Source organism: Choloepus didactylus, chromosome 6 (genome assembly GCF_015220235.1).
Source record: "Choloepus didactylus isolate mChoDid1 chromosome 6, mChoDid1.pri, whole genome shotgun sequence".
Taxonomy (NCBI): Eukaryota; Metazoa; Chordata; class Mammalia; order Pilosa; family Megalonychidae; genus Choloepus; species Choloepus didactylus.
This window is the reverse complement of record NC_051312.1, coordinates 133,118,127-133,145,425: the sequence shown is the minus strand read 5'-3', so window position 1 is coordinate 133,145,425 and position 27,299 is coordinate 133,118,127. Positions and strand designations below refer to the sequence as shown.

General features: G+C 37.7%; 1 protein-coding gene across 8 annotated transcripts in view; it reads left to right on the top strand.

The window, feature by feature from the left end:
• SIK3 (SIK family kinase 3) overlaps positions 1-27,299 on the top strand; it is a 306,246-nt gene that overhangs the window by 16,552 nt on the left and 262,395 nt on the right. The window lies entirely within an intron of this gene.

Below are 27,299 nucleotides of genomic sequence, written 5' to 3'. Positions count from 1 at the left end.
CGTTTGTTTGCGAAATTGAAGCTCTCCCTCTGATTTGAAGGAGAGCTTTGCTGGATAAAGAATTCTTGGTTGGCACTTTTTCTCTTTCAGAATTTTAAATATGTCATGCCACTGCCTTCTTGCCTCCATGGTGGCTGCTGAGTAGTCACTGCTTGGTCTTATGCTGTTTCCCTTGTAAGTGGTGAAGTGCTTCTCTCTTGCTGCTTTCAGAACTTGCTCCTTCTCTTTAGCATTTAAAAATCTGATCAGAATATTCTCACAGTGGGTGTATTTGGATTTATTCTGTTTGGAGTTCGTTGGGCATCTATGAATGGTGTATTTATGTTGTTTAGAAAGCTTGGGAAGTTTTCTCCAACAATTTCTTTGAATATGCTTCCTACACCTTTACCCTTCTCTAACCCTCTGGAGCACCAATGATTCTTATTTTTGTGCGCTTTATGTTGTCCATCATATTGCTGCGATCCATTTCAGTTTTTTCGATTTTTTCCTTATTCTTTCTTTTGTGCTTTCAGTTTCTGTTCTATCCTCTTTGAGCTTGTTGATTTGCTGCTCAGCTTCCTCTGATCTAGTACTGTGAGTATCCAGAATCTTTTTAATTTGATCAAGTTCCTTATATTTCCGTAAGATCGTCTATTTTTTTTAATTTACTCTTGCAAATTCTTCTTTATGCTTTTCTAGGGTCTTCTCCATGTCCTTTATATCCTGTGCCATGATCTCGTTGTTTGTCATTAGTTCTTTGATTAATTGCTCCAAGTACTGTGTCTCCTCTGATCTTTTGGTTTGTGTGTTGAGTTTGGGTTATCCATATCTTCTGGTTTCTTCATATGCTTTAAAATTTTATGTTGTTTTTGGCCTCTTGGCATTTGCTTATCTTGATAGGGTTCTTTTAGGATATGCAGGCTTATTTGAACAATTATCTCTAATTTGTCAGAGCTGCAGCTTGGTGGAGTGCACTTTCTCTGACTAACCAGCAGGGGGTGTCTGTGAGCCACCTATTCAACTTTGTCCTTGTGGTGAGTGGGTTTCTGAATCTTGTGGGGGTTCAATTGGTGCACCAAATTTCCGTGTGTAGTTGGTGCTGCCTGCCCTGAATGTGGGGGTTGTGTGAGCAGTTAGGAAGGGAGGGTGGCTTTAATAATAAAATCTCCCAGGTGTCCCTGGAGACTTAAAGCTGTTGCAGGAGTCCAAACCTTCAGTTCAGTCTCACCACAGTTTGTGTCTGCCCTGAACCCTCAAGTCCGTGGTATTGGTGTATGGTCCCTTGGACTTCCGTGTGGGTCCTTCTTCCAAGCCATGCCCTCCTAGGGCCTTTCCTGAGGGAAGACTGTGCTACATCACAGGTGAGCGCAGTCCCCAAGGGAAGCTCTGGGCTTCAGGGCCATGCAGGTGTGTTCCAAGCCCTCTGAAAAGATGGGGCGTGGTAATTTCCCCCTTTTCATGGACCTCTGCCTTCCTAGCTCTGGGACAGTTAGCTGCAGGTGTGTGAAAAGCTGTCATCCATACCACATATTGAGGTGTATTGATGGTTTGTGGGAAGCACTTCTTGCTGCGCTGGACTGAGTGGCTCTCACTGCTGGATCCGCAGCCTCTTTTGGGGTTTTAAACTTATCCGTCTCCAAATGCCAACCCCTGGTTTCTCCTGACTACAGTGTGGCTGCCAGCTCTCCAGCAGGCTTACTCAGTTGTTTCAGAATGCAGAGTCTTGGTTTCACCAAGTTCATGGTCTCTGTGGATTTAGCAGACCTTGTCCAGCCGGTGCATCATTGGAACTGGTATTCTGGAGCACTTTCTGTCTTTTATCTAGTATTTTTCATGGAGACTTTTTTTGCCCTTTCACTCCTAATCTGCCATTTTTCTCCCTTGAACTTTTGATTTTTAAGTAACTGTTCCTTGGTAAACCTGAGTGAGAATTTCAGACATTAATGAAGGTTGTAAATTGTGTCTTTCTCTCAAAGGTGAAAAGATGGTATAGGAGATTGTAAGGGAGATAATTATATGACTAAATATGGTAATACAGCAGTCCTGTCATGTTTGGATTTGCCTTATACACTGTTCTTTATGGGTCATTTAAGAGATTTTCAAGGTGTATTAGTTTCCTAGGGCTGCTATAACAAATTACCACAAACCAGGTGGCTTAAAACAACAGAAATTTATTCTCTCACGGTGCTGGACACTAGAAGTCTGAAATCAAGGTGTTGCAAGGCCATGCTCCCTGAGAGCATTCTTCTAGGGAAGAATCTGTTCCATGCTTCTCTTCTACTTTTGGTGGTTACCAGCAATTCTTGGTCTTCCTTGATTTGTAGACGCATCACTCCAGTCTCTGCCTCCATCTTCGTGTGGTGTTCTCCCTGTGGTTCTCTGTGTTTCTGTTTTCTCTTTTTAGAATGACAGCAGTCATTGGATTAGGGCCTATTATAATCCAGGAGGACCTCATCTTAATTGCATCTGCAAAGATGCTATTTCTAAATAAGGTCATGTTCTGAGGTTCTGGATAGACATTAATTTTGGGTAGATACTCTTCAATCCAGTACACGAGGGTATTTGGACCATATGGGATATTATTTTTAGAATGTTTGGGAGTTACCACTGTTATATGGAATTGCGTGAATTTTGGGCATCTGATGGTGTGCTCTTTTCTTTTATCTCCAATAGAAGGCCTCCTATACAATAAGTTTGGGTTGTGATTTGCTTAGTTAATTGGGGGGTGGGGGTGGTAAAGCAAAGATCAGAAATAATGATGCATTTATACTTTGAATATTTTATTTTAATGTGTAAATATGCATTCATTCATTAATCTTTTTATATGTCTATTATGGAAAATTTCAAAATTTTACAAAAGTAGAGCTAATAGTATAACAAAGCACAGTGGACCTATCATTCAACTTGAACAGTTATCACCTCAGGGCCAATCTTTCATCTGTACCCCCTCCCTCTTCCCTTTTCTCACTGGCTATTTTGTAGCAAATCTTAGAATCATATTTCATCCCTAAATATTTTAGCATGTATCCCTCAGTAGGTGAGGATTCTTTTTCAAAACACATAACCACAGTACCATTATCCTACCTTAAAAAATTAACAGTAATTCCTTAATATCATTAAATATCAAATCAGTGTTAAAATTTCCCTGATTTTCATATATATATACATATACACATACATACATACATATATACACACATTTTCTTTTCCTTTTTCTTTTTTTAACCTCTTGTTTGATTTGGAGTCTAAATAAAGTCCATGTATTATAATTAATTGAAATGTCTCATAATTTTTTTTGGGGGGGGTGTCTTTTAAATTTTGTTTGTTTGCTTTACTCTGTAAGGCTTCCCCTCCCTTTCTTTTCCTTGCAGTCTGTTTTACAAAACCCTTTCACTAATCTTTTAAGGTAGGGCCAAGGCCTTTTCTTTGTATATAGATGCCCTGAGTGAGTTACTTCATCTTGTTTGCATTAAACACACCCGTAATTCATCTATGATTTCTAATTTTGTTTTGCTTTTTAAAGCAGAGTCAAAATTTAAAGGCTCTTGTGAAGCAGTATGAGTACAGAATCCCTCTTGATTATGATTCTCTCCAATCTTTTAGACTTGTCTCTTCCACATCTACTTTGACTTTTTCCTGATTTGACTTTATCAAGTCTTCTTAAGTATTCAACTCAGTTTTCATAGAAAAATCTTTTCTCCTTAATTTCTCATCAGTTTACATTGCATTTAATTAAATTACACAACTATAATAAGAGCAATTGACATTAAATAGGCTTGGGAAAATGCAGTGAATTCTTAGTAAGCATACAACCTAGTAGATGAGAGTAGAAGTATCCAGGAGGAAGAGAGAGTAACAATTAGCTGGGGCCAGTTTGCATGTTGGGGGCATCAGTTAAATTGTTTCATGGAGAGAAAGGGGAGCACTGATTATTTTGGTGGGTTGGTTGAGTGGATGGGAGTGGGAAGAGAACTTCTACATTAATTTAAAATTATTAATTAGAAATTTGAAGAAAGGTATTTTGTAGAATCTTCTATAAGGTATTTTGTAGAACCATTATTTATAGTGTGTACTTCAGGTTGATATTTTTGTCCATTTATGTTAGAATTTGCATGAAGTGAACTGAACTTGATAACGGGTCATTTATGTTAAAAATCTGGTGAGGAAACAGCACAAACTCTCTAGTTTAAAAGGTTTATATCTGTTCACTGCCCCGGTGTAGTGTTTCATGGAACAAGTTGACATTTCCGTGTAGTAAGTTGTTTTCTGTTTCTGGCAGAAGAAATCTTGGTTCATATGCTGTGGGGAACAGAATTGTTTTTATTGTGGAAGACAGGAGCAGATCTGTGTGTTTTTTTATTAGAATAAGTTGGGCATTGGGCACCTGCAGGATTTCTTGCTTCTCTCTTTCTGCTTCCTGCCTCCTGTTGTCCTTTCCTTCTGTCAAAATGTTCTGATGTTGCATAAGCAATGTTCTGACAATAGAAGAGTCTTTTAGTAGCTCTTTTTATTTTTTTAAGCCTCAAAATAATGTATTTAATGATTGTATGTTCTTGGCTTACTTTCCATTTCTACATCAACAGTGATATTGTTATTCTAGTCAATTGGGGTAGTTGTGTTCTGGCAAAGATCTTTGTGTCCATGTCAGCTGCAGAGAGACCACTTTCATATATTATACCTAAATATCTTATATGTTTATAGTAATTCTGGAGGTAATTACATTTTGGGTTGGTACTTTAGGATCCCTTTAAAGGGTTTTACAATCCTTAGGAATAAAATAACTTGTGTGAAGCACGTTACTCATTTTGGGCCTCTGACATGGAGAAGAGTGACCATTGATTTCAGCGCACTGCCTCTTCTGATCTCATCCTCCTTCCTTTTGAGCCTGCAGCTGCATCCAGTGCCCTGCACTAATTGAGCTCTTGGTAAAAGGGGTACTGTTATACTGAGTCCCAACTTCTTATAGCCTATCAGTGGTTAGATTTTTAGGCCAAGTATTCATTTCAGAGGCGTGTTAAATTTTGAAGCCACATTTCAGTTGTGATGCCTAAAGTTCTTTCTTTTCTCATGCTGACACTATTGTTTTCTGCCTTTCCAGCTTTTTAGGGAAACTGTTTGGCTATGAGAATTGCCTGAGGCAATCAATAGTAATGAAACAAGCATTGGTGTGACAGTCAGAGGACATTTCCAGTTCCAGTTCTTATTAGCTAGCAGTTTGACTTTGGGCAAATCACTTAACTTCATGGGACCTCCCGTTTCTTTTTTATTGATTTTTTAAACAGCTTTATTGAGATGTACTTAACATGCCATACAACTTACCCACTTCAGTGTTTTTTAATATATTCACAGGGCTTTGCAACAATAACTGTGATCAATTTTAGAATATTTTCATCTGCCGTAAAAGAAACTCTGTACCCATTAATAGTCACTTCCCATTTCTCCCCAATCTTCTGCCCCCAACCCTAAGCAGCTGTTAATCAATCTCTAGATTGGCCTGTTCTGGGCATTTCGTAACGATGGAATCAAACAATATGTAGTCTTTTGTTACTGGCTTCATTCACTTAGCATAATGTTTTCAAGGCACAGCCATATTGTATCCGAACTTCAACCATGAGCATGTTTCAGTACTTCATTCCTTTCTATGGCTGAATAATAATCCATATATGAATATAGCACATCTTATTATCCATTCATGATATTTGGTTTGTTTCTACTTTTTGGCTATTTGTATTTTTTCTTTCAATTGTCTGTGTCCATTGTCTATTTTTCTGTTGGGCTTTTGGCTTTTTCTCTTTAATGTGTAAGACCTTTTTGAATAATAGGAAAGTAAGTTACCTTTTCAAATATATTGTTTGTGCTTTAACTTTGTTTTTATAAATGTAATATTGATTTAATAGTATATAAATAATTTTTGTGTAGTCAGATTTTTTTTTCTCTTCTTTTCCTTTGTGGCTATTCAGTTTCTGTCCTATTCTAATCTTATAAAAATATTTACCCATGTTTTCTTAAAGTACTTTTATAGTTTTTTTTTGATGAACCAAAATTTTATTTTAAATTACTAGGTTTTTAATGCATATGAAAATTTTTCATAATACCTGACATGTAAAGATGTTAACACATTGAAGTACAATAGAAAATATTTTTTATAACTTTTAAAACCAGTAATATGCTTATTTCTTCTGTGAATGAATGCACAATTTGCTTAAATCATGTTTGTCATGGAACATCTAGTAGGTTTAAAATTTTTATATTATTGTTTAATAACTTCCTAATAAGGATTTGAGTTTCTCTTAGGTGTACACATATTTTTTTTCAATATATTTAGTACTTTAATAGCGTTTCTTTTCATCTCTGGTAGAACATATTTAATATTTAAATATTCATATAATTTAGAGCTGGAATTGTACAGCATGTTAATAACAGTTTCAATGTTATCAACTTCAATACAAGATCATTCCACTAGCACTAACTGGGATTTATATAATTTAGTTAATTTATGTTCTGCTGCTGCTAAAACAAGACTTCGTCTTAGGTGACCTCTGGAGGCTTGAGCGTCCTCTCTGTATTTCGGGATTGAGGCTGTCACTAGGACATACCGGTTGTACCTGTGCGTTCATATCTGAAATTTTTTTCAAAATGTCTTCATTTTATGAAGTGTTTGGGTATTGTTCGATTGTTGGTCCAGAAAGTTTTTGTACTTGAGATCTGCCTGAGAGCTGTGGAACATCTTTTCCATCTATGGAGTCATCTTCATGGCTCTCATTTGAAGAGGAGACAGCTGTTTTATCAAAGGTGACATCTGAAATCATAGATGAATCAGTAACTTGAATCAGTAACATATGGCAACCTTTGGTTCCTCAGTTTCTTTCTCATTCAGATCTGGCTTTTCTTTTTCAAAATAAGGTTTTTTTACGTGTAAAACAACAGAAATATTGTTTGGTTTGATTGACCAGAATGCTGTACTTTTAGTACAACTTTTCTATGCTTCTGTTGTGAAGCCTCTAGTAGAGAAAGTTGTAGTTTCTTCAGTGATGGGATTAGTTAAAACATCATGCTCATTTGAAGGTTCTTCATGTGTCATTATCTCCTTAAATTTTGGTATCTGTGATCCTGTAAAATAAACATTATTTGGAGACTGATTTTTTTCTTACGGCTTGGTTCCTTAGTGGGAACACTTAGTAGCATGTTCCATAAAAGTTGTACATAATGATTTAAATTTTGTTCTTCCTCAAGCATCATAGTTATCCAGGAGGTACGGTTTGTTCCATGGTGGCGGCTAGCCGGGAAAGATGGCAGTTAGCGCTCCCGCCTATAGTTTTGTTTTTAGCTTTAAATCTTTGCTTCATACGAAGGGCATTTTGGTTTCAGGAATGAAGAAGAGACCAGTTGTGGAATTGATTGGAGTTGCAACTTTATGTTTATTTTTGTGATTATTTATTAATGACTTTCTTCCCCCACCTGCCTGTAAGCACCATGAAGGTAGTGGATTATGGCTCTTCTTTCTCCTTTCTTCTTTTCAGTGCTAGCCTCGTGATAGGCCTTCCGTTTATTGAGTAAATGAATCTGGCTTTATTTTTCTCCAGAAAACACAACACAATTTATTGAGTAATTCATCTTTTCTCCCTTTATTTAAGAAAACAATCCTTTATCTTTTACAAAATCCCCATAGATTCTTGGGTACATTTCTGAACTCAACTCTTTGTGTCCCTCCCCCACCCCCATTGTGGTAGTGATTTTGAATATTTGTTCATTTGAAAACTAGTCTTATTGCATAAAGATTAAAAAAACACTTCAGGGTAAGGTCAGCTCTGCATCATGTAAAATGAAGTGGGGATGTGGCAATTATTAAATAGATTTAAGCCAATTAATAGACTAGGCAATCCCCTTTCTGGTTGGGTTTGAGTTAAAAAGTAAAGACTGCCCTCCCCCTTTATTGTAGTGTATACATACCACAGGATTTTACATCTTAACCATTTTTAAATGTATATTCACAATATTGTGCTACCATCATCATCAACCATAATCAAAACTTTGTCATCTCCCCAAACAGAAACTCTGTAAACATTAAGCATTAACATGTAAAATCCCCAGTTTCTCCTACCTTCCCCTACCCTCATAACCTCTAATCTACTTTCTGTTTCTTATGAATTTGCTTATTCTAGATATTTCATTTAAGTGGATTATACAATATTTGTCCTCTTGTATCTGGCTTATTTCACTTAGCATAATGTTTTCAAAGTTCATCCATGTTGTAGTGTGTATCAGAACTTCATTCCTTTATATGGCTGAGTAATAGTCCAGTGTTTGAATATACCACATTTTTTTTACCCATTCATCTGTTGATGGACACTTGAGTTATTTCCACCTTTTGGCTGTTTTGAATGATGCTGCAATGAAGCATTGGTATATATGTAGAAGTAGAATTTCTCGGTCAAATGTTAATTCTATATTTAACTTTCTGAGGAACTGCTAAAGTTTTCCACAGCAGCTGCACCATTTCACATTCCTACCAATAATGTACAGGGGTTCCAGTTTCTCTGAATCCTCTCCAATACTTGTTATTTTCCTTTTTTTAAATAATAGCCATCCTCCTGGGTGTGAGGCGAACTCTTTACTAGTCCGTTGGCTGTACTGTCTTTACTTGCTTTGTTACCAAACAGCTTTATACAACATGAAGTATATTTGGAAGGCCAGCCTCAAACACTCTAAAATATATTGTACCATGGTTTGGGGAATCACTGTAATCTCCCATAGTAAAACGTGTTGCTCTACTATAGGAAACACTCATTTAATTTACTGATTAAACATTTAATCCATTCTGGGAGCTATCCTGCAAAGTAAAGGTGATTTTGGGTCTTTTTGAAGAGTTTTCCTATGATATAACATACCTAGTTTTAGCATGATCTTTTTTTTTTAATGCAATTTTATTGAGATATATTCACACACCATATAATCCATACAAAGTATACAATCAGTGGCTCATGGTATCATCATATACTTGTGCATTCATTGCCACAGTCAATTTTAGGACATTTTCATTACTCCAAAATTAAGAAAAAAGTAAAAGTAAAAGAGAACACTCAAAACATCCTATACTCCTTGTGCTGGTTTGTATAGTTATATCCCCCAGAAAAAGCCATATTCTTTAATGTATTCTTGTGGGGGCAGATGTATTAGTGTGGATTGGGTTGGAATCTGTTGGTTCAGTGTTGATGTGACCTACCCAGCTGTAGGTGATAACTCTGGATAATTTCTGTGGAAGCATGGCCTGCCCATTCGGCATGGGCCTTGTTTAGTTTACTGGAGCACTATATAAGCTCAGACAGAAGGAGCTCATAGGGAGCTAGAGCTGAGACAGGCATTTTGAAGATGGCCGTTGAAAGCTGATGCAGACATTTTGGAGAACACCATTTTGAAATGCAGCCTGGAAGTAAGCAGACACCAGCCACGTGCCTCCCAGCTAACAGAGGTTTTCTGGATGCTAATGGCCTTTTTCCAGTAAAGGTACGTTTATTGATGGACACTTTATGGCCTTAAGACTGTAACTGTGTAAACAAATAAACCCCCTTTTATAAAAGCCAATCCATTTCTGGTGTTTTGCATTCTGGCAGCATTAGCAAACTAGAACACCTCTTATCCCCCCTATTATTTATTTATTTATTTTGTCTTTATTTTATTGTTCATCTGCGCATACACTGGATAAAGGGAGTGTCATTCACAAGGTTTTCATAATCACATGGTCACATGATAAAAGCTATGTAGTTAAACAGTAACCATCAAGAATCAAGCTTACAGTTCAACAGTTTCAGGTATTTCCTTCTAGCTATTCTAAACACTAGAAAATAAAAAGGAATATCAATATAATGCGTAAGAATAACCTCCAAAATGACTTCTCAACTCTATTTGAATTCTCTCAGCCACTGAAACTTTATTTCATTTCATTTATTTCCCCCCTTTTGGTCAAGAAGGCATTCTCAATCTCATGATGCCGGGTCCAGGCTCATCCCTGGGAGTCATGTCCCATGTTGCCAGGGAGACTTACACCCCTGGGAGTCATGTCCTATGAAGGGGGGAGGGTAGTGAGTTTATTTGCAGAGTTGGCTGAGAGAGAGAGGCCACGTCTGAGCAACAAAAGAGGTTCTCTCGGGGTGACTCTTAGGCATAATTATATGTAGGCTTAGCTTCTCCTTTGTAGGAATAAGTTTCATATGGGCAAGTCCCAAGATCGAGGGTTTGACTTATTAAATTGGGAGTCCCTAATGCTTGCAAGAATATCAGGAATTCCCTAGGTGGGGAAATTTAATATTTCCACATTTTCCCCCAGTCCCTGAAGGGGACTTTGTAAATACTTTTTTATTATCTGCCCCAAATACTCTGGGTGTGTCAGGGTGCATTAACCTGTATAGAATAAGAAGATCTCATTCCCTATGCTAGGTTCCATGTAATTATATTGTTTAAATAAACTGCCATACAAGTTAAATTAGATAGTGTGCTACAGAAAATATAAATTTTGTACCAAATAAACATCACTTAACAGTTAAAACCCCGTAATAGATGTGACTGCTGTAAGAGTTTACAATCTGGAACCTTTCCAATGATCATTACAGTGAACCTTATTGAACATTCTGTACTCCTAAATCTTCGATCGCCCACTCTGTGCCCACATTCTATCCCCTCATAACCTGTGCTCTCAAATTCAGTTCTCAACGTTTGCTCATTTTAGATAGTTGATATTAGTGAGGACTTAACAATATTTGTCCTTTCTTTTCTGCCTAATTTCATTCAACATAATGTCCTCAAGTTTCCTGCACCTAGTGGCATTCCTCACAACTTCATTCTTTCTTGCAGCCACTCGATATTCTGTTGTATGCATACATCACAGTTCGCCCTTCCATTTACCCTTCGATGTACCCTTAGGCCACCTCCATCCATTGCAAATCATGAATAATGCCATCATAAACACCAGTGTGCACATGCCTATTCGTTTTTCTGCTTTCATTTCTTCCAAGTATATATCAAATAACAGGGTTGAAGGATCATTTGGCAACCCTATACTTAGCCTCCTGTGGAACCAGCACACTGCCCTCTAGAAGGTCTGCACCATTCTACTTCCCTAGCAATAGTGAATAGGTATATCCTTCTCTCCACATCTTCTCCAGCACTTGTATCCCTCTGTTTATTTTTTAAACAGTTTTATTCACATGCCATACAATCCATCCTAAGTGAACAATCAGTAGCTCCCAGTATAATTACATAGTTATGCATTCACCATGGCAATCTATATGAGAATATTTCCATTCCTTCTGCAAAGAAGAGGAAAAAATTTTTAAAAATAATAAAAAAATAAAAAGGAGAAACAACAATAAAAATCTCATACCCCCTCTCTTATATTCCCCTCTTATTTACATTTAGCTTTGGTATATTGCCATTGTTACAATTAATGAAAGAATATTACAGTGTTACTGTTAACTACAGACTCTAGTTTACCTTGATTGTAGTTTTTCCATACACCTTCACATTTTTAACACCTTGGAATAGTGACATTCATTTTTTCTTCCTCATGTAAAATTTTCTTAAATTTGTATATTTAATCACCATCATTGTTCACTCTAGGCTGGGTTATGCAGTCCCAGCCTTTATCCTGTATCTATCCTTCTGGTGTCATACATGTCCCTAGCCTTCCTCTTTCAACTGTACTTATACTCAGCTTTGTTCATTATACTTACGGTATTGTGCCATCAGATAGTATTGTGCTATCTATTTCTGGATCTTTACAGTCAGTCCTGTTGAACATTCTGTATTCCTTCAGCATCAAAGGCCCAATCTCTACTAGCTTCTTTTTATCTCCTGATAACTGTGTTCTTAACTTTAACTCTCAGAGTTTGTGCTCATTATAGTTAGTTCATATTAGTGAGACTATACAGTATTTGTCCTTTTGATTCTGGTTAATTTCACTAATATAATATCTTCAAGGTTCATCCATGTTGTTGCATACATCATGACTTTATTCTGTCTTAACAGCTGCGTAATATTCCATCTTATGTATATCCCAGTTTGTTTATCCACTTGTCCATTGATGGACAGTTGGGCTGCTTCCATCTCTTGGCAATTGTGAATAATGCTGCTATAAACATTGGCATACAGATGTTCCTTCGTGTCCCTGCCTTCAGTTCCTCTGAGTATATAACTAGTAATGGGATTGCATGACTGTAAGAAAGGGATAAGTTTAGCTTTCACATAGAGACAGCATGGAATAAGGAAAATGGAGGCAAAACCAGCTTAAACAAGCCCCATGGTAAAGGGAAGAGAGAATCTGTGCCAGCTCCTTATATGGAAAAGTAACCATGGTTACTGGAATGTAAAGAGGTATGAGGTAAAATCAGAGGCGGGAACTCCCAGCAAAAAAAAAAATTTTTTTTAAACTGAATGAACTCTCTCGGATAGGCTGATCAGTTCAAAATCTCAATAATGAGCTAGTTAGCTCTCTTGTATAGGCTGTACAAATTAAAATCTCAAAGATGAATTAGTTAGTTCTCTTGGATAGGCTAGTAACCTCTGTAGTACTCAGTCAATGGGGAAACGGGAGGGACTTGCGCATTAGGAGTAGAAGATTTAAAGATCGCTATTCTCTTCCTCTGGCATGCCAACCTACCACGTTTTTGGCTGTGTGCCCTTTCTTGCAAGATAGTAAATAAATTCTTTTCTCCTCCAGAACCGGGTGAGCATTTTTTGTATAATGCTTGTTTCTAACAATGACCATACTGCAGATCAATACTTAGCTTCCTGAGGAACTGCCAGACTGCCTTCCAGAACAGTTGCACCATTCTATATTCCCACCAACAGTGAATAAGTGTACCTGTTTTCTCCACATCCTCTCCAGCACTTGTAGTTTTCTTTTCTTTTCTTTTTTTTTTTTTTTTTTTGTTAATGGCCATTTTGGTAGGTGTGAGATGCTATCGCATTGTGATTTTGATTTGCATTTCCCTAATAGTTAGTGAAGTTGAGCATCTTTTCATGTGTTTTTGAGCCATTTGTATATCCTCTTTGGAAAAGGGTCCATGTTTTTTGCCCATTTTTTAATTGGGTTGTCTTTTTGTTTTTGAGTTGTAGGATCTCTTTATATATTCTGGATACTAAACCCTTATCTGATATGTGGTTTCCAAATATTGCCTCCCATTGAGTAGGCTGCCTTTTTACTTTCCTGACCAAGTCCTTTGATGTGCAGAAGTATTCAATTGTGAGAAGATCCCATTTATCTGTTTCTTCTTTCACTGCTTGTACTTTGGGTCTAAGGTCTCGGAAACTACCTCCTGTCACCAGATCTTTCGAATATTTCCCTACGTTTTCTTCTAAAAGTTTTGTGGTCTTAGCTATAGTGCTTAGGTCTTTGATCCATTTTGAGTTAATTTTTGTATAAGGTGTAAGATAGGGGTCTTCTTTCATTCTTTTGGATATGGATATCCAGTTCTCCACTAGCTTGCTCTTTTAAGTGCCTTTTAAAATATTCTCATTTAATAGTATTGGGTATCTCTAAAAAACATAACATTTTTCTCATAATTGTTTAAAGCAGAATACAGAGAGAGAGGTTAGGGTGGCAGAAAAGGCATCAAGAAATTGTGTTGGCACCTAGCTGACTTCAAAGCAGATAGTGGAAAAGAAATTACTTTAAAGTATTATACAGACTTCAGTTTAGTGACCTTGGTTTCCCACCTTGTACATGATGAATTTCCTTCTTGTGGAATGCAATATTAGATTGTTTCATTGGTTATGACTTGGGTGAAATGCAGGTAACATAGCTGAATAGTCATTTTCTTTTTTCTTTCTTGTAGACTCTTTTTTTCTGTAAAATATTAGAAATTCTTAGGCTCTGAAATAGAGCATTCTCTGGGTATTTTCTGTCATGTCTTCCTCATGCAGGAACTGACTTTAGGGTCTTGTGAATATGAAAGAAGTTTAAAGCAGGGAAGTTTAACATCTGGGGACCCTAGCAATGGAAGAGGACATGCCTGTTGTGATAAAAATCTTGCTTTGTTTTTGATTGGAACGTTGTTCTAGCATGCTTGAATGAAACTCTTTAATTCTAAATAACTGCTAATTAGAAGTGTATTTTCAGATGATTACCCATCTTTTTAAAAAGATAAGGAATGTTTTTGTCAGGCTCTTTCAGACTTCTATTTACTAAGTCTAACCATGGATTTTAGAATTATTAAAATAGAAAAATACCTGAATAAGTTTGTTTAGGACCTCTTAGCCTCCACCCTGGAATTAAGTACCTCTGAAAATACCTCAAGAAAAAGAGTTTTTTTTTATGTGGCAGGGCTAGTTTACTTACATGAATTCTTCCTTTTGCAAGTTTTGTGTTGGTGAAAATGGGCTTACTTTTCTTCTAGTTATAGTTTTTATTTTTCTTAATGCTAGTTTTAACTGATTTTTAGGCAGTTAACTGTTCCAGCACACCAATAAGCAGCTTGTTTGTAGATATTATCTCGTGTTGATTTGTTACTTTTGAGATTTACTCTGCTTGCAAAACACCTGTCTGTGTTGGAGCTTTGCTGGGTGGTTGGCTTTTGTGTTGACTTAAGATTTGCCCCTGAGAAAGCAAATAGCTACTGGACAAAGAAAAGAGGGAGTCAGCAAATTTCTATAGGCTTTCATTGAAGAGATTTCCTAATTAGAAAGCTTTTGTAGACTTGACCTTCATGCCCTAAAGTAACCCAGAGTTTCATTATGTATTCCATTGAGGTTTTGGAGCTCTCTGCCAGAAAGCGAGAGCCAAGGTTGAATGGGAGAGGAATATTTAGAGGATGAAGCTCATAGTCAACAAAATGCTGCTTCATAGGCTAGGTCCAAAAATAACCCACTTCCCATAGGAGAGCAAGAATGGAGCTTGCATTATTAGCTGCTGTTTTGAACAGCGCGTTAGGTTCTGTCATTCCAAAATGATTAAATTCATTTTATGTTAATAACTTAAATTTTAGGTTTGGGAGAACTAACATTCTCCTTACCTTTGTGGAAGAGTTCTTCTGCGAGGATTGGAAGGAATACCTTTCTGCCAGATTGGAAGAAATGAACATATTTATTCTTCTCTTAACAGGGGGATAGTCTGCTTTATAGCCATTTAATTTAAAAGTTGAGACTCAATAGTTGAGCTGACTAGTGATTTGCTGGGGTCCTGTGGTGAATCATGAGTGATTAAGATGTTTGGTTCAGAAAAGTTAGGCTTGGAATGGATTCCTCCCATGCCCTGAAGGTATGAAATGTTATGGTTGGATGGCCCTTCTAAGGCTTGCAATAGAATCCTAAAGACAGTAACTTTTAAGTTATGCGTAATATCGAATGTGGAAATGCATAACAAATACACACATAAGTAGCAAGTCAGGAATTTTGACTGGAAGGAATAAATTAACTCTAATCACTTGATGGAATGAGATCATGGGAGGGAACATAGTTTGTTTTAGGTTGTGGTAATTGTAATGTTGAGGCTGGCCCAGGAAGTGAGCTGTCAGATATGCTGTCATCCTAATTAATGGTTCAAATTATTTCTCAGGTTTATGATTTTGTGAAGAGATGATTTTCCTACCCCATTTAGGCTATATAAGGGGTTCAAATTTTTAAAAGCTACAAAAGAGTGAAATACAGTGAAAAGTCCTCTGCCCACACATATCCCAAAGCCATCCGGATCTCTTTGCCATAGGCAATCAGTATTACTAGAGTCTTACATGTCCTGAAGTATTATATGTATTGCTCTCTTCCTTTTAAAACAAATCTTGTAAATCATACACATATCTGCATCTTACTTTCTTCACTATTATATTCTCAGGATTATTGCACATAACTATTTAAGGAGTTTCCAACATTTATGATTGGAATATAATAACGTCCAACTATATAAGGAGTTTCCAACATTTTAAAAATGCTTTATAGTATTCCATTAAAAATATATATGCAACTTTTTAGTCAGTCCCCTTATTTATGGCCATTTTAGTTGTTTCCAGTCTTTTGCTATCAACAATTTTAGAGAATTTTTTGTGTTAAGATTTTATTTTTAAAAGTAAATGTTCGAGATGGAAGAAGATGGCGGCATAGAGAGGAGTGGAAATTAGTTAGTCCCCCTGGAGCAACTAATAAACAACCAGGAACAACTAGTAAATGATCTGGAATAACTGCTGGGGGACAACCGTGACTGTCCACACATCGTGCACCAACCTGGATTGGGAGGAATGCCTGAGATCACAGCATGGAATCTGTGAGTAGAAACTGCAGACATGAGCTAGGAGCTCCCTCCCCCACAGCAGCCTGAACTGCAAAGCCTCACTGTGATAGAGAGCAGCACTCTCTGAACAAGCCAGTTTACTCAATCCAGCTGCAACTGGGGTTTTAATTGGCAAATGTGGACTGCTCAATGCAAGCTGCAAATCCCCAACAAGCAGACAGAGGCTTTTAGTGATGACTGACCTAGAAGAGCCAGGGGACTTCTCTTTCCCAGAAGGGGGAGCCCAGAGGACCAGGTGCTATCTCTGGCCAGTGGGTGAAACGGGGGACCATGGACTGAACCAGAAAGGGGACTTTCTGTCCTTTTTTCTCTCTCTCAACCTGAGCAGTTCAGTGCAGAAAGCCTCAGTCATTTTCAGTTCGCAGTGCTCTGCAGTGGAGAAAGCCTCAGCCATTTTCAGTTTGGAGTGCTCAGACCCAGACAAGGGTGGAGATAGCAGAGTCAGAGAGACAAAGAACCTATTTAAATGCAAATGAAAACTCCATGGGAGGGGGGTGTATCCTCCCTAAGAGGAAGGAGGTGGTGCCCAGCTCTACTACCAGCCTTCCATTCAGAGCCAGACCCTAGTGCTTGGGACAAAACAATCAAACCAGAAACAACTTAAGCTGAGAATTAAAGGGGCCATACCTCCTTACACCAGTTGGGAGTGACAGGTTGACCGGTGCCACCTGCTGGGCAGGTTAGGAAAAGTACAGTGACTTGAGGCATCACAGGGTATGTCAGTCTTCTGAGACACACCCTCAGGGCTGTTTCCTCCTTCTGAGACCTAAGCCAGTTTTGGTCGGGGAAAACCTGATTAGGGTAACCAAGGAAACCAGATGCCTAGACAACAGAAAACTACAGTCTACACTAAGAAAAACTAAGGTATGGTCCAGTCAGAGGAACAAACTTACACTTCATCTGAGATACAGGAATTGAAACAACTAATGCTAGATCAATTCAAAAAGTTTAGGGAAGATATGGTAAAAGAGATGAAGTGTATACTGAAAACACTGGGCGTACATAAAGTAAAAATCAGAAGTTCGAAAAAACAACTGGCAGAATCTATGGAAAAGAAAGGCACAACATAAGAGATGAAAGACACAATGGAGACACACAACATCAGATCTCAAGAGGCGGAAGAAAACACTCAGGAACTGACGAACAAGACACCTGATATCCTACACACAAAAGAACAGATAGGGAAAAGAATGGAAAAATATGAGCAATGTCTCAGGGAATTGAACGACAACATGAAACACTTGAATGTACATGTCATGGGTGTCCCAGAAGGAGAAGAGAAGGAAAAAGGGACAGAAGGAATAGAGGAAATAGTCAGTGTAATTTTCACGTCTCTTATGAAAGACATAAAATTACAGATCCAAGAAGCGCAGCATACCCCAAACAGAATAGATCTGAATAGGCCTATTGCAAGACACTTAATAATCAGATTATCAGATGTCAAAGACAAAGAGAGAATCCTGAAAGCAGCTAGAGAAAAGCAAGCCATCACATACAAAGGAAGCTTGATAAGACTATGTGTGGATTTCTCAATAGAAGCCATGGAGACAAGAAGGAAGTGGTGTGATATATTTAAGATACTGAAAGAGAAAAACTGCCAACCAAGAATCCTATATCTGGCAAAACTGTCTTTCAAATATGATGGTGAGTTTAAAGTATTCTCTCACAGACAATGACAGAGTTTGTGAACAAGATACCTGCTCTACAGGAAATACTAAAGGAAGCACTAGAGACAGATAGGAAAAGACAGGAGTGAGAGGTCTGGAACACAGTTTTGGGTGATGGTAGCATAGCAATGTAAGTACCCTGAACAAAGATGACTGTGAATATTCTTGAAAGAGGAAGGTTAGGAGCATGTGGGACACCAGAAGGAAAGAAGAAAGATAAAGACTGTGACTGTATAACTCAGTGAAACTTAGAGTGCTCAACAATTGTGATAAAATGTATAAATGTATTTTTTTCATGAGGGAGAACAAATGAATGTCACCCTTTCAAGGTGTTAAAAATAGGAAGGTATTGGGGAAAAATACAATCAATGCAAACTAGAGACTATAATTAACAGGAACATTGTATTATGCTTTCTTTAGTCTAAGGAAGGCAATATACCAACGCTAAATGCATATAAGAGGGGGACATAAGGGAGGGGTATGGGACTCTTGGCATTGGTAATGTTGTCTCTTTATTCTACTTTAGTTTAATGCCTACTTTCCTTTTGTTGCTTCCCAGCTGTCATTTTTTTTTTCTCCTTCTTTTTTCTTTTTCTTTTGTCTCTCTACCTTCTTTGACTCTTCCTCCTGCTTTGTGGAAGAAATGGAGATGTCCTTATATAGATAGTGGTGATGGTGATGAATACATAAATATGTGACTATACAGGGAACCATCAGTTGTTTACTTAGGAAGGAATGTATGGTGTGTGTGCCAATTTGAATGTATTATGTTCCCCAAATGCCATTATCTTTGATGTAATCTTGTGTGGGCAGACCTATCAGTGTTAATTAGATTGTAATTCTTTGAGTGTTTCCATGGAGATGCGCCCCACCCAACTATGGGTGATGACTCTGATTGGATAATTTCCATGGAGCTGTTACCCCACCCATTCAGGGTGGGTCTTAATTAAATCACTGGAGCCATATAAATGAGCTGAGAAACAAAAGGAACTCCATGCAGCTGAGAGTGACATTTTGAAGAGAGCTACAGCCAAGAGGGACACTTTGAAGAATGCACAGGAGCTGAGAGAGTAGCTGCTGATGAGAGAGAGTTTGAAGCCGGCTGTTGAAAGCAGACTCTTGCTCCGGAGAAGCCAAGAGAGGACAAATACCCCAAGTGCAACTAAGAGTGACATTTATGAGGAGCTGCAGCCTAGAGAGGAACATCCTGGGAGAAAGCCATTTTGAAACCAGAACTTTGGAGCAGATGCCAGCCACGTGCCTTCCCAGCTAACAGAGGTTTTCCCAGCTAACAGAGGTTTTCCCAGCTAACAGAGGTTTTCTGGACACCATTGGCCATCCTCCTGTAAAGGTACCCGATTGCTGATGTGTTACCTTGGACACTTTATGGCCTTAAGACTGTAACTGTGTAACCACATAAACCCCTTTTATAAAAGCCGATCCATCTCTGGTGTTTTGCATTCCAGCAGCATTAGCAAACTAGAACAGTGTGTGAATAAAACTGTCTTAAAAAATGGGTTGATGAAGAAACCTTGAGGGCATTATGTTGAGTGAAATAAGTCAGACACATAAGGACCAATATTGTATGGTCTTATTGATATGAACTAATTATAATATGTAAACTTACGAAATATAAGTTACCAGGATATAGAACGAGGCTGAAGAATAGGGAGCGGTTGCTTATTATGAGCAGAATGTTCAACTAGGTTGAACTTAAATGTTTAGAAATGGACAGAGATGACTGTAGCATGTTGTGAGAATAACTAACAGTGCTGAATGGTGCGTGAATGTGGTGGAAAAGGGAAGCTGAGTCATGTATGTCACCAGAAGGAAAGTTGGAGGTTAAAAGATGGGAATGTATAAAACAGTGAACCTTGTGGTGGGCAATGTCTGTGATTAACTGTACAAATATTAGAAATCTCTTTCATGAACCAGAACAAATGTATGACACTATAACTAGAAGTTAATGGAGGGGCATAAAGGGAAAAAATATACCTATTGCAAACTGTATACTACAGTTAGTAGTATTTTAATGTTCTTTCATCAACAGTAACAAGTGTATTATACCAATTGTATGAGTCAGCAATGGAAGGGGGATGGTTGGGGGTGGAAGGATTTGAGTTTCCTTTTTTTGTCTTTATTTCTTTTCTGGAGTAATGAAAATGTTCTAAAAATTGAAAAAAAATTAATTGTGGTGATGGATCAAGGTTACACAGCTGTATGATGTTACTGGGGGCAATTGATTATACACTTTGGATCTTTGGATAATTGTATGGTATGTGAACAATCTCAATTAAAAAAAAAGTAAATGTTAAATCATAATGGAAACTTGTTGTAGTATCTTAAGTTTATATAACATGTTCAAAAAATGTCTTATTTGAGCTATCTGTACTCCTTTAAGGTAAGGATAGCATTTCATATAGAAAGAAGTAGAGATCCCTTCAGAACTAGTGTGAGTGATAGAGCTAGAGGTAGAACCACTTGACCTATTTGAGTATCTTTCCACTTGGCCCAAAATGTGGATACTGTTGTGCAGATGTAGGGAAGTGGGGATGGGATGGGAGAGTAAGAGGAAATAAACCTGGGTGATGCAAGCTTGAGAGAGAGAGGGATGTACCTATCATTTTAGAAATTAGAATCCCATTTGCCAGGGTTGAGACGAGCTGTACATTACCCTGTGACAGGGTATTTAAAGGCCCTGGCAGAGCATCATGGGTTGACTGCCATCTTGGAGTACAGCAGTATGGCAAGCCAAAACATGGTGGTCCTTGATAAGTGGGGAACTTTCAGAGAATACACTAGGGGCAAAACAATATTCAAGATTTATTAAGGGAATGCATTTGACCTAGGCTATAAAACAGGAACAAGGATTTTCTAGAGACCCACTCCAGAGTCAGGGAGAGGATGATAGGAAGCTAATGGCAAGGAGATGGTTGAAAGGTTAGTCAGTTTTAGCCTCAAGGTTGAGAACTGGGTGAGAAATTTTCTCCTTTAGAGACTAATGAAACTGTAGGACAGTTCGTGTGTCTTACAACTGGATGTAAAGAGAGGCTGATTTATCGTTTTATTATATAGTTAATACTATTTATAAACCTGAGTATAGACCTGATCTTCAGCCTTCTCATCATAATTACCATATGCAAAGTGCCTGCTCCATTTTGCATGCATCACATAGTGCTTGCTCACCCCTCAACAACTTCGCAAAGTGAAGTCATACCGTTTCCATTGAAGAAACTGAGGTTCAGTTAGGTAGCTTGTCTAAGGTCACATACCTTTTAAGTGGTAGAATTGAGATTTCTAAGTAGGTCTGTAGGACTCCAAGCTTTTTTCTTTCCAAATACCAGGGCCTCAGGCATCAAAATTGAACAGTGGCATTCTGATCATAGCTGTAAATAACCAGAATTCTATCACCATCTTTCTAAATTGTTAATATGTAACCAGACAACCTGTTGGTTATGGCTGATTTGGGTTGAAAGGGTAGAAAGAATACTAAAGAAAATGACCACTAAAGGTACGAAGGGCTCGCCAAACTCACTTTGAATAAGCATATAATTTAAATTAATGTGCTTGCTATGCATATATAGCTTTAAGATAAATTTCCAGTGTCCTCTTCCCCATTTAGATTGCAGTCCCTAAACTCCTGTGTAGAGATTATATAGCTGCCACTGAAGAAGACCAGGACCTGGAACTTTTTTCTATGGGGTGTCTGGGAGATCCATATATACTAAACCCACCATAATCATGAATTCTTTTCCCATTGTGAAGTTTGAGGAGATACGAATCTCTTTGATTTAGGCCAAACTACATTTTATTGTCTTCAGTACTTTAGTATTATCCTGCAAAAGACTGGTATACTTTTTGAATAATATCTTTGATGCACTTCCAGGGACATTGTAGGGGATTTTTAGTATGGGAGGTTGATATTTTGCTGAAATAATCGCTTGGTACCTGTGACTCAGCATTAGTCATTGGCTTTACTGCTAGGCTATATTCCCTTGTCTCTTGCCTTAATTGTGGTGAGTCTCAGGTATTTGATTACACAACTGCAGAGAGATGGACCTAAGTTTGATAGCCCTATCACAATTAGAGAGTATTTTTTTTAAATATTGGGAAAAAATCATTCACATGTATTAGCTAGTGGTATTGGTTGTCCTCTGGGGAGAGGTTAGCACTCTTTCCAGGTTACACCCAATAATAATACAAAGACAAAAGACCATGTTCGGAAAAATGTCCATTTACTCTTTTAGTTAGTATTCCTAAAAAATGTGGAAACATAACTGTGTTGGTTTGGATATATTATGTCCCCAGAAAAGCCATGTTCTTTAGTGAAATCTTGTGGGGGCAGATTTATTAGTCTTTTGATTAGGGTGGAACCTTTTGGTTTAGTGTTTCCATGGAGATTTGACTCATACAACTTTGGGTGATACTTTTGATTAGATTATTTCCGTGGAGGTGTGGCCCCACTCATTCAGAGTGGGTCTTGATTAGTTCACTGGAATAGTTAAGAGAGAAGCAAAGAGCTGATACAGTCTCAGATGCTTGCTGATGCTTGGAGATGCTTGGAGATGCAGACAGAAGGACGTTTGGAGATGCTAAGCTAAGAGATGAAACTCAGAGTTTGCCCCAGAGAGGCTAAGAGAGGACCCTCAGATGCTTAGAGATAAATGCTCTGGGAGAAAGAAGCAAGGACACACAATAGTTGAGAGAGAGGAGTGAAGACAGAAGCCCAGAGACATTTTGGAGAAAGCCATTTTGAAACACAACCCAGGAGCAGAGGATCAGCAGACACCAGCCACGTGCCTTCCCAGCTGACGGAGGTGTTCCAGACGCCATTGGCTGTTTTTCAGTGAAGGTATCCTCTTGTTGATGCCTTAGTGTGGACACTTCTATGGCCTTAGGACTGTAAATTTGTGATCTAATTAATCCCTTTTATAAAAGCCAATCAATTTCTGATATTTTGCAAAATGGCAGCAATAGCAAACTGGAACTATAACAGAATGTGATTTTGTGGACATACTTTTTAGTACGTAATTTAGGATATGTTTTATATTTCTTTTCGCTTACTTTTAAAACCATGCATGGTGTGGGTTCATTTGACCTGTTTTACTTAATTTCTCATTGTTTTGTGTTTCCTTACTGCCTCATGAAATTGCTATGTTTAATCCTTCATTAAAAAAAAAATCTCTTATCTGGAAAATTATTCCCCCTTCTCTCCTTTCTTTCCTTCCTTTTATCTGTTCTTCTATTCATCTGTAAGTATTTGAGTAGCTATCGTGTTCCTGGCACAACACCAGGCATTGGGATCCTGCCCTAATGGGTTTACTGGCTAGCCTTGTTACTTACCTATGCTGCCCAACCATAAGTCTCATCTTCACAGAGTTAGTTGTCTTTGAATTCTTTGGCTCTTGCTGACCCATACCTTCTATGAGCTACACTACTTGAAATCTGATTTACACAGTTTAGCACTAATTGATATAATATCTTATGCTGTGGGTTAATTGTTTAAATATGTTATTGTTACCTTACTAGCTAGAGTGTAAGTTCCTTAAAGGCAGAAACTGTCATCTTATTTGTTGTTCTCCAAAATGTTGAGACCAAGTAAGTGGTGTAATAAAAGGATTTTGATTGAGCTTGCCCTGCCGAATGTCTAAATGTCTAGTTTTGTGAAAGTGTCTTGGAGTTTAGATGTAGTGATGGATTATGGCCTTTTTTATTCCTCCCAGTTGCTTGCCTAACATTTGCTTTCTTCTTCTGTTAATCTATGCTGAAAATTGCCCAACTGATTCACCTTCTGCATTTATATTATTTTCTAGTGAAGAAGTTGCATTTAAGTTGGTCATTGCATACCTCTAATCTGGTTCCCCTTGAGACCAGTGATGGATGCATTTCCTGACTTACTAATAGAGCAACCAAGTGTTGGTCTTTCAGCACTGTGCTGTCATCATTTGGGTTTAAATGCCACACCACTATGCCTTAGTATATAAAGTGTTAAATCACTTAAAATGGGCAGCTGACAGCTTAAAACTGAGCTCCTCAGAAAAGTTTATAGAAATATAAAATTACCTTTTTTTTTTTTTAAATTTTATTTTGAAATAATTTCACACTTACAGGACAGTTGCAAAAATAATACAAACCCCATACAGAGAACTGCAACATACCCCCACTGTCCCAGACACCCATATCCATCAATTTTAACATTTTGCCACCTTTCCCTGCCTTTCCTTCCTTCCTCCCTCTCTCCTTCCATCCATTCCTCCCTCCCTCTCTTTCTCTCTTTCTTTCATCCATCCATCCATCCATCCATCCATTTTCTGGACATTTGAAAGCAGTTCACATATATCATAATCCTTAATACAATACTTCGTGTACTTTTCCTGTAAACAAGGATGTATTCACTTATATAATCACCTTAAGTGCCGTTATCAAGTTCAGAAATTTAACATTGATCTAAAGCTTGCATTCGATTTTCCAATTTTTTCTTATGTCCCAATAATATCCTTTTGAGCTTTTTCTCCTCTATTCTTAGATCCTGTTCAGTATCATGTATTGAATGTAATTGCCATTATCTCTTTAGTTTATTTCTTTTTTTAATTGTGCAAACATATATACAGCATAAATCTTCCCATCCCAGCCCTTCCCAAGGATACCGTTCAGTGGGATTGATAACATTCACAGTGTTGCTGTACCCTTACCACCATCCATTACTAGAACTTCCCCTTTACCCCAAACAAAAACTCTACACTCATTTTGCATTAAGTCCCCATTGTCCCTGCCCCCTCTCCCTGGTAACCTGTACTTTACTTTCTGTCTCTAAGTTTGCATATTCTCTGATATTTTCTTTGTGGTTACCATGGGGCTTAAATTTTACATTCTAAAACTATGACAGTCTCTTTTGCTTTGATAGCAATTTTTCAGTAGTATGCATAACTATGTTCCTATATTGGTCTTTTCACCTTTATGTTGTTTTACTCATGAATTTTTATATTTATACATTATGAGTTCAAAACTATTAATTCATCATTACATTCTATGTATTTGCCTTTTAGATCTTGTAGGAGGTAAAAAGTGGAGTTACATACCAAAAATACACAATAGGACTGGTATTTATATTAACTCATGTCATTAATTTTACTAGAGATATTTATTTCTAAATGTGGCTTCAGTGAGTTGTCTAGTGTCCTTTGCTTTCAACATGCAGAACTCCCTTTGGCATTTCTTGTAAGGCTGGTTTAGTTTTGAGGAAGTCCCTCAGCTTTTGTTTATCTGGAACTGACTTAATCCCTCCCTTCTTTTTGAAAGACAGTTTTGCCAGATATAATATTCTTGGTTGGCAATTTTTTTTTTCTCTAAAGACTCTAAATATGTCTTTCCCATTGCCCTTTTGCCTCCAAGGTTTCTGCTGAGAAATTGACAATCTTACTGAAGCACCCTTATATGTGACACATTGATTCTCTTGTGTGACTTTCAGAGTGCTCTATCTCTGACATTCAATAGTTGGATTATGACATGGTGTGGTGTGGGTCTATTTGGTTTTATCCTGTTGGAGCATCTCGGATGTGTATATTCATATCTTTCATTAAATTTGGGAAGTTTTCAGCCATTATTTCTTCAAATATTCTCTTTGCCCCTTTCTCTCCTCTGGGACTCAGGCTACCACCAGACAGATTGGGCCAGACATAAATGCTCCCAGAATGTGCATGAGGGTTACTCCGCTCCTGGAACTGGGTTTAGGGATCTACACTGGGATTGCAGGGGCTGAGCTGAGGGTTGAGGGGTGGGCCAACCAGTGCACCACAAATTCCTACTGCTTTTAAATGGCCTTTTTCTAGATTCATTGCTTGCCCTGTTACTGCACTTTTTAACTCATTTCTGGAGCTTTGAGAAAGATGTTGCTGGTTGTCCAAAGTTTCTGTGGGGAGACGGAGCCCTGAAGCTTCTCACACCATCATCTTGATCAGGGCCCCAAATTATCTTTTAATGGGGCCTCCATTATTTACATTTATATGATATCAGCATTCAGAATCCTTCCTGAGTGGTAAATGAAATGTGGCAACTTACATGTGGAGGAAAGAGGCTGTGTGGTTGAATTAAATGTTTTTCTAAATGTTTGTGCTGAAAGCTCTTAGGTAATGGCAGACCTCAGTATTGGGAATAAGAAAGGATATTTTCTTTATGGAGGGCGATAGCAGAAGGTACTGGGATAAAGAAATATCTTCTGCCTACAACTAAAAATTAAGAAAGTAAGTGTATGAAACTGTGAAAGGGCAAAAGACTATGGAGAAGGAGAAAAGAAACCATTTCCCCCTGAAATAATCCTAGATCCTGATTTGAACAAACCAATTGCTAAAAATATTAAATGATAATCAGGCAGTTTGAACATTGATTAGATATTTAGTGTTAAGGAATTATTATTATTAGCTTTGTAGGTGGGGTAATCATATTGTGGTCATATTGAAAAAAAGTACTTACCTTTTGGAAATATATACTGCAGTATATGTGGATGATATGATATATCTGGGATCTGCTGGGGAGAGGAGAAAGTGGTTAAGGATACAGATAAAACATGAATGGCATGCATTTATAATTGTTGAAGCTGGCTGGTGGATAGAGGCGGCTCATTATACTCTTTCTCTCTACTTACGTATGTTTGAACATTTCCGTAATAAAAATGAAAAAATCCCACAAAAAACAAAAGCCTAACAATTTACATACAGACTATGAAACCTACCCCTTTCCCTTCTTTCAACCTTACTTCAGATGGGGCAAGTAAAGCCTTAGTTTCTTGCTGATGTTGTCAAATTGGAATGCAGTTCAGTTTTCTGTCTGTAATGCAACATCACTGAGAGTTAACAAGCCCTAATGCCTTCTCACAGTGGTGTAAGTTACTACAGAGTAGAAGACTATCTTTAAGCCTCTTCCCTGTTACAGGTGAAGAAATAAGATTTAAAAAATAAAACAGAGAAAATAGGAAAATATGGTTTGAAATTAAATGCCACGTTTTCTAGTACTAAACAGTATAAGTTCAGAGAAAGGTAAGAATATTTTGGTTTAGGTATAAACAAAGACGTTTTTATTAGGCCAGTGGACTTTGGGGTCACCTTTAAACAAAGTAAGGAGTTGGGTTTCTGATAGTAGTACAGGGACAGCATTCTTAGGAGGGAAAATACTATGTTTGTGAAACAGTAGAATGAGTTTGCACTGGTGAATAGTAGAAGCTACTGTAGAGAGATAGGACAAGATTTTTTTGGCTAAGGCATTGGGCTTGACCTTATAGGCGGTAGGCAGCCATTTTTGAGTCTTAAGATACCTAAGTATTTTTTAATCTGATTTGACGATAAAGTAGGGTATTTTTAGTTGCATGCTTTTGCATGGAGAGTAGA